Raw genomic sequence first — 8,283 nt, 5'->3', positions numbered from 1 at the left:
GGCCGGTGCTCTTTATGTTCCTTACCGCTGTCTGTCTGTTTGTTTTGCTGTTGAGACTGTGAAATCAGAGCATCGATTCCCACTTCACCATCGCTTGGCACTCTGTGTAGTATAGGTGCTACTGCTCTGTGTTCGTTGTGCGCCACACACTTATGTGAAGGACCTCGGAATTGAATTCAACAATAGCGAGAAAAAGGGACAATGAGAGAACTAGGGAGAGGGAGTGGGAGAGAGAAAGAGGGAAATAGAGGAAGAGAGCGAGAGAAACAAGGACAATGAGAGAACTAGGGACTGGGAGAGAGAGAGAGGAAGAGAGCGAGAGAAACAGGGCTAAAGAGAAAACAGGATATAGATCTTGAAGAAGGGGAAGTCACAAAGGTGAACATTCCTTCCTATTGAGGACACTGTTGCCATGACTCTGGGTAAACACCACCCCCCTCCCCTTCGCCCCCCGTGCTTGTTTAACACCCTGTTCCACCATGCTGACACCTGTCTCCGTGACTCCCGGATGGCCTGGCACTAACACAGCGGGATGGAGGGCCCCCGGTAACACTGTAACCACAGGGATTATACCCACTCAGAAGGCGTTAGAGCCCTCGCCAGCCTTGATTGGATGATAGGAGCTGATTGAACTGAAAGGCTACCCATCTCAAATTGGAGTGTTGGAACTTGGGCGCTGCTTGAGCGCCGGAGCTAATACATGCCTCCCATTGTTTGATGAGGATGAAGAGAGAGACAGACAGAAGCACTCCCGCTCACACACACACAGACACACACACACACGCACACACTTCAAATCACCTGTGATGAGTGGCTAGCCATCTTACATTGGAGTGTAAGGCACAACAGTGTAATGGGGCTAATACTGTCTCCCATCGTTAGCTCATGATGAGTAGAGTCTGAGTACAGATTCTGAATGGGCTATATGAGGGGCTCCTCCAGGGTCAGGGGGATGAGAGACAGAGATTAGCCCAGTTAAGGCTACCTCAGCAGGGCATGACACGCAGACCAGTCCTCCTGGAGTCTGGCTCTGTTGGAGGTAGTTTTTGCTGAGCAGAGAGGGGCAGGGAGAGGGTGATTGGAGAAGAGAGGATAAAGAGGAGGGTGTATATTGCTGCTTGCTGGGCCTGGGAAAGAGGGAAGCTGGGAAAGGAGGGCATGATCCCTGAGCGTACGTCACAGACCAGTGGAGCGGACCGGCTGAGAGCCGGGGTGAGAGACGGAGAGAGGAGTCCAACAAACGAGTGAATGATTGCAGGATTTGGAGTTGAAAATGGAATTGTGGAGAAAGACAAGGGAGAGGAATCTGTCTGTGCAGAGGCTTTTTATTTTTATGTAACCTTTATTTAACTAGGAAAGTCAGTTAAGAACAAATTCTTATTTTCAATGACAGCCTACCAAAAGGCAAAAAGCCTCCTATTGGGATTAAAAATAAATAAAATAAAAATATAGGACAAAACCCACATCACGACAAGAGAGACAACACACCACATAAAGAGAGACCTAAGACAACAACATAGCAGGGCAGCAACACATGACAACACAGCATGGTAGCAACACAACATGACAACAACATGGTAGAAGCACAACATGGTAGAAGCACAAAACAGGGTACAAACATTATTGGGCACAGACAGCAGCACAAAGGGCAAGAAGGTAGAGATGCAAAGCAGCCACAACTGTCAGTAAGACTTGAGTCTTTGAATGAAGAGATTGAGATAAAACTGTCCAGTTTGAGTGTTTGTTGCAGCTCGTTCCAGTCGCTAGCTGCAGTGAACTGAAAAGAGGAGTGACCCAGGAATGTGTGTGTGCTTTGGGGACCTTTAACAAAATGTGTCTGGCAGAATGGGTGTTGTATGGGGAGGATGAGGGCTGCAGTAGATATCTCAGATAGGGGGAGTGAGGCCTAAGAGGGATTTATAAATAAGCAACAACCAGTGGGTCTTGCGACAGGTATACAGAGATGACCAGTTTCCTGTGTCCTATAACGAGCATTGGTGGCAAATCTGATGGCCAAATGGTAAAGAACATCTAGCCGCTCGAGAGCTAGAAATCTGGAGGAAGAGAAGAAGAAAGAGGGGAGGAGAGAAGAAATGAAAGGGAGAGATTAAGAACAGAGGTGTGCCCACAGGCAATGTACAGAGATCCAAGGCAGCAGAGTGGAAAGAGGAGTGGGAGAGAGACACGATGTCCATGTAGAGAGGAGTGGGTGCTGTGTAGGTGAACACAGACTACGCAGAGAAAAGAGGCCATGATCGATAAGCTCATTCTACACACACACACACACACACACACACACACACACACACACACACACACACACACACACACACACACACACACACACACAATGATATACACTGTCATTCTCTCCGGTCGTTATGCTCCCACTTACATAGTGTGTAGAACAGCACAGTAGTACTCAGCTTTCAGTATTAACTCCCCCACCCCCCTCTTCAAATGACTAAGATTTCCTCTTGAAATGACCTTCTCAGAAACCCCCCTGAACCCCCTCCGTAAAATACACACACACAGACACACACAGCCATTCAGCAGCTTGCTATTTACCAGGAATTCTCATTTTTAATAATGGGACGTCTTGATGAGCTCTGGAAATGTCCAGTCTCTCTCTCTTAAAGAGCGACTGCCTTTCAAAGATATTTGTTGCTTTTTAAAACGGCCTATGTGGCACCGATATGAGTCAGAAACAGTTATTCTAATGTCAAAATTGACTGCTAAGTGTAAATAGGATAATTTTGGTCATAATGGCATCTTGTCTAAAACAGAGCATTGGTGCATCACAACAGGTAAATGAAGGTTGGGTTTTGGTTTGATTATGTCCGTTTGTCCACTAACATAGGGTGAACAGCTGTGGTGATCGCTCTCTATCCAATAGCATAGACAGTGAGACAGACCTGCCCAGCAGCTCTGACTTTGTTTACATAAGACAACCCGTCTCACATTTCTTTACTTGAGAAATACTGCACCAAACGCCTTAGTTAGATGGAAAACTGTGCAATGAAAACATCTTCTGCAAAAACATAAAAAAGAAGATCTCTTGAGTTCTCTTACATTCATTCTGGGGATTTTTAGGGAAGTGAAATAGGCTTCTGTGTCTACAGTGTCTCATGGGGGACAAACATCCTTAACCAAAAGCGGAATCGGACAGGAAACACAACTCCAAGACTGAAATCTCATTTTTCTAATGAGCAACAGAAAAACACGTGCAATTATGAAAGGAAATCATACTAACGTTTTTAGGTCACCACAACACTTTTGAAAAGGTCTGCGATGAGATCGCCTTCTTACAATGTCTCCGAATGCCCCCGTCTCAGTGCAGACTCATATCTACTGTGAATATGGCTGTTGGCTGTGGTTGTTTTTTGTCTTGAAGGAAGGAGTTTTTTAGGACTTGGATGAAACATTGATATTCCAGACTGATTATGTTCCTTATTCAGGCCAGCTAATTACGATAATGGCGATAATGAGTTATTTGGCTCCTAATGTGTGTTTGAAGTGGGGGAGATGCAGAAGAAAGTTTCTCAGTGGGCTTGTCATTATTAGCTGTTACCAACAGTGATATAATGCTTTGTTTATCTGAGCCGTCCCATATGCTCTTTCAACAACAAGCATGTCTGTTGATTGCTAGATTCAGTGAAAAGGATAGCTGCCACTAGATCAAATACACAAGATTGAGCAATATGGTTGTGGAGGGAGGCCAGATAATTGTTGACTAGTGCTGAGCCAATTAATCGAAAAGTCAGTTTACATTTTTTTTTTAAATTAACAGCTAATTGATAATAAATTCATCAAATAAAACAAATGTAAAATACACAACAACAGAAATATTTTAGTAAAGTAATGTGAATAAATGATGGTTAATAAGTGATAATCATGGGACGTGTGTTAATTGTTAGATTCTGTGTTATTGCATTCAACCCAAATAATCAAAACCGAAATCGAAAACCGTTATAATTGAACCGAAACCAAACCGACCTCAAAAAGCACTAATCGCTCAGTACTATTGTTGACACACCACTGGAATCTCTCTACAGTAACATCGCTCTTAATCGCATGAATCACACCCAACTCTCTCTCTCTCTCAGCCTGAGACAACAGCGTTAGTGTCAGGAGTGAGCTTTGTTCCGCTTCATTAGTAAACCGTAAACCACCATTAATTAGGGGCAATTAATTACCAGGACATGAAAACAATCCTCAAAGTTCGACACACTTAAAGACCCCCAAGCGTTCCAGAAGAAAGAGAGGGGAGAGGGGCCGGAGAGGGAGAAAGACTCCAGTGAGGTGCTAAATGTTGCTGCGGGGAGATTTACCGAGATGATTTGCAGGGCTTTTTAGAGATTCATAAGATCATCAATTCATGCAGTCCTTTCGATGAGAAACAAAGCGGTGCGGGCCACCTGCGCAGAGGGAAGAAAGGATCTCTGGCTCACAGTGGAACTCTCCTTTTTTAAAGGGAGAGATTGTTAGTCTCTGAGAAGTGTGGCCGGAGCTAAGAAAACAGCCAAGCACCAGCGACCTTGAAGATGGGTTGGTGCTTGTTGTGTTTATAGCTCTGTCTCTAAGGAGTCATTTTGTCAGGATGGTTAGGTGATAAGCAGGTAGAGCTGGATTCACCTCATTTCAGTGAGCGTGGTGTGCTGTTCTCTGGGCTCTGTAGTTTACAGCGGTGCATGGAGCGATAGATGTACCGCTGCCTGGCTCTGTGGCTGGATGCAGCCTCTCGGAGATGGTCCAGTGTGGCTGCAGATGCTGATATCGCCATGTTCATCTGAGAGGGTATAATGTTATCAGAGGCTGCAGACGGGCCTATCCCTGGCCTCTCTCTCTCTCTGTCTGGCAGAACAGGACAGTCATACAGCCTAACAGCGAGCCAGCCATTTATATTGAGGTGATTCGACAGAGAGGACCCAAATATGGACGTTAGTCAGCACAGCCAGAACCACAGGCAGAACATTGGAACGGTTGCCTACTCTGCCTTGTTGGGGAAATGGAAAATGAAAATGAACAGGCTTGTTGTTGCCAATGGATTTCGATGGAAAGAGTCCACGAAGGGACTGGTATTCTAGTTGGTATTCATTTCTGTTCCATGGATACGCCTTGTTATAGGCCTGTTATGTGTACTGGTCTCCTCTCTCCACAAAGCACTCAGTTTGAAACAATACAATACCCCTGTATTTATTGTCAGATGAGGGGTGGATAGTGTCTGCCCCAAAATGTCCTTCTGTGACCTTTCTGTTGATCAGATCATGAGAGGTCCCTCCACTACGTCTGGCCTACTTTTATATGCCTTTATATGCCTCATCTCCCCAGAGCTAGGGGAGATGGATTTGAGTGGTGTTGAGGGGAAAGTGATTTATGGGCTTACACAGAAAATTAAAAACAAACATAAAACATTGGTAATTTAAAAACCAGGTTGATCCCAAAAGATGGGTGATGGATACATCATTTAGCAGTGTGGCAGGCAATGTGGAGGATACACACTCTCTCCCGGGGAGACCTTGGATTTTGCAGAGGAATTTACTTGACTGCGTTTGGACAAAAGTTTTCTCTGCACAGTTCAAATGTCAGGCCACATGCTGGCCTTTTCTGATGAGCTTCTAAGGATGATGTATCAGAGGGGAGGAACACCTGGTGCAGCTCGTCAGTGTTCTTAAACACATCTTCTTTCTCTTTGTTTTCCTTGTAGCTTGGCAGGTTCTCTTCCCTTTGTCCCTGCTCAGAACCTGTTTCTCTCTTTTCATGGCTTTTTTTCATTTACATTAATCCTCTGTCCTTATGATCCCTCTCTCTCTTTTTCCCTCTGTCATTCTTTCAATGTCCCCATCTCTCTCTCTCTCACACACACACACACACACACACACACACACACACACACACACACACACACACACACACACCCCAGAGTGGTGAAGGCCCAGAAGTGATTAAGTGGTATTGTGTGTACTCATCACAGACTGTCAATAGCTTTTATTGCCATCTCTCTATCCCCTCCCCTTGTCAGTCCATCTCCATCCCAGCAGTATTTAGCAGCTGCACAATGGTTGAATCAGAGCCGGCCACGATCGGCAGGATACAGGCTCCTCAGTTAAAAAGGAATGAGGGAGGGAAGGAGGGACAGACAGATTTCTGCAGGAGGGGACGTTTTCTACCTCGGCAGCCCCGCTGTTTGGTGATTGATCTCTTGGCCGTCATCCTCCATCGTCTCCCCGATCTCTCCCCCGCCACGCTGTGTCTCCCTCCTCCCCTCTCTGATTCTGACCCCAGGATACAGGGATGTGATGGCCAGGTGTGTTGGGAAGGTTTGACTGGGCCCAGGTGGCCAGCATCAACGCCTGTGGTATTGCTTTCCCTCCTCATTTGCATAGAGAAAATGTGTTTTCTCCCTCTGTGCAGCCCTCTTGTCTTTTCCCTGTCTATGTTATTGTTTTATTTTGGACCTCTCTCTCTCTCTGTTTCTCTCTGTGTTTCTCTCTCTCTCTCGCTCTCTCTTTCTCTCTCTCTCTGTGTTTCTCTCTCTCTCTTTCTCTCTGTGTTTCTCTCTCTCTCTCTCTCTCTCTCTCTCTCTCTTTCTCTCTCTCTCTCTCTCTCTCTCTCTCTCTCTCTCTCTCTTTCTCTCTGTGTTTCTCTCTCTCTCTCTCTCTCTCTCTCTCTCTCTCTCTCTCTATTTTGCAGTTGCTCTAGCTTACCTTCCACATCTCTCTTGCACAGGGCTTGCTGAACTCTGCATTTTCCCGTGCTGTGCTGCACTTCTCAAATGAGATATTTCCCCCATTGGCATTCCCTTTTATATACCTCCATCTCTCTATGCTTTCATCCACCTCTCCTGTACTCCCTCGCTTCCAACCAACCTCCCCTCTTTTACTCTCCTGCTTTCTCCCTTTCCCCATCCATCTTTCTCTCCATCTCCTGCAGTCTCTCTATCCGCTAAGTCTGAATGAAAGCGGATGGAAGCTCTTATTTACAGCAGAGGGGAAGTTTAGCTCCGTTTATAAACATTCATTTTTAATTAATCTTTCTCTGCAGCCCAAACCGGGATGATGTTGTAGAGAAACCAACCAATCTGTCTGATCTGATGCCCCTCTCTCTCTTTTCCTCTCTTTATTTCCTCTGCCCTTTCCTCTCTCAACTGCTCTTTTTTCTCTCTTTTCCTCTCCTCCATCTCCTCCATCTTTCATCTGTTTATATTAGATCTTAATGTGTTATATGGCCATCTATACTGAACAAAAATAGAAACGCAACATGCAACAATTTCAAAGATTTTACTGAGATACAGTTCATATAAGCAAATCATTCAATTGAAATAAATTCACTAGGCCCTAATCTATGGATATTACATGACTGGGAATACAGATATGCATTTGTTGGTCACAGATACCTTTAAAAAAAAGGTAGGAGCATGGATCAGAAAACCAGTCAGTATCTGGTGACCACCATTTGCCTCATGCAGCGTGACACATCTCCTTCACATAGAGTTGATCAGGCTGTTGATTGTGGCCTGTGGAATGTTGTCCCACTCCTCTTCAATGGCTGTGCGAAGTTGTTGGATATTGGCAGGAACTGGTACACGTTGACCCAGAGCATCCCAAACATGCTCAATGGGTGAAATGTCTGGTGAGTATGCACATTTTCAACTTCCAGGAATTGTGTACAGATCCTTGTGACATGGGGCTGTGCATTATCATGCTGAAACGTGACGTGATGGCGGGGGATGAATGGCACGACAATGGGCCTCAGGATCTCGTCACAGTATCTCTGTACATTCAAAGTACCATTGATAAAATGCAATTGTGTATGTTGTCCGTAGCTTATGCCTGCCCATACCATAACCCTACCGCCACCATGGGGCACTCTGTTCACAACGTTGACATCAGCAAACCGCTCGCCCACACGACGCCATTCACGTGGTCTGGGTTTGTGAGGCTGTTGGACGTACTGCCAAATTCTCTAAGAATTAACATTCAATTCTCTGGCAACAGCTCTGGTGGACATTCCAGTCAGCATGCCAATTGCATGTTCCCTCAACACTTGAGACATCTGTGGCATTGTGTTGTGTGACAAAACTGCACATTTTAGATAAGCCTTTTATTGTTGCCAGCATTGTTCCAGGCACACACACATGGGCATTATATAAATACACATATACACATTTAACCGTGAACACTTTCATATAAACACTATGATATATATATTACAGTTGAAGTCGGAAGTTTACATACACCTTAGCCAAATACATTTCAACTCAGTTTTTCACAATTCCTGACA

This window comes from Salmo trutta, chromosome 37 (genome assembly GCF_901001165.1).
Source record: "Salmo trutta chromosome 37, fSalTru1.1, whole genome shotgun sequence".
NCBI lineage: Eukaryota > Metazoa > Chordata > Actinopteri > Salmoniformes > Salmonidae > Salmo > Salmo trutta.
The sequence above is the reverse complement of the archived record's forward strand: the minus strand, read 5'-3'. Positions refer to the sequence as shown.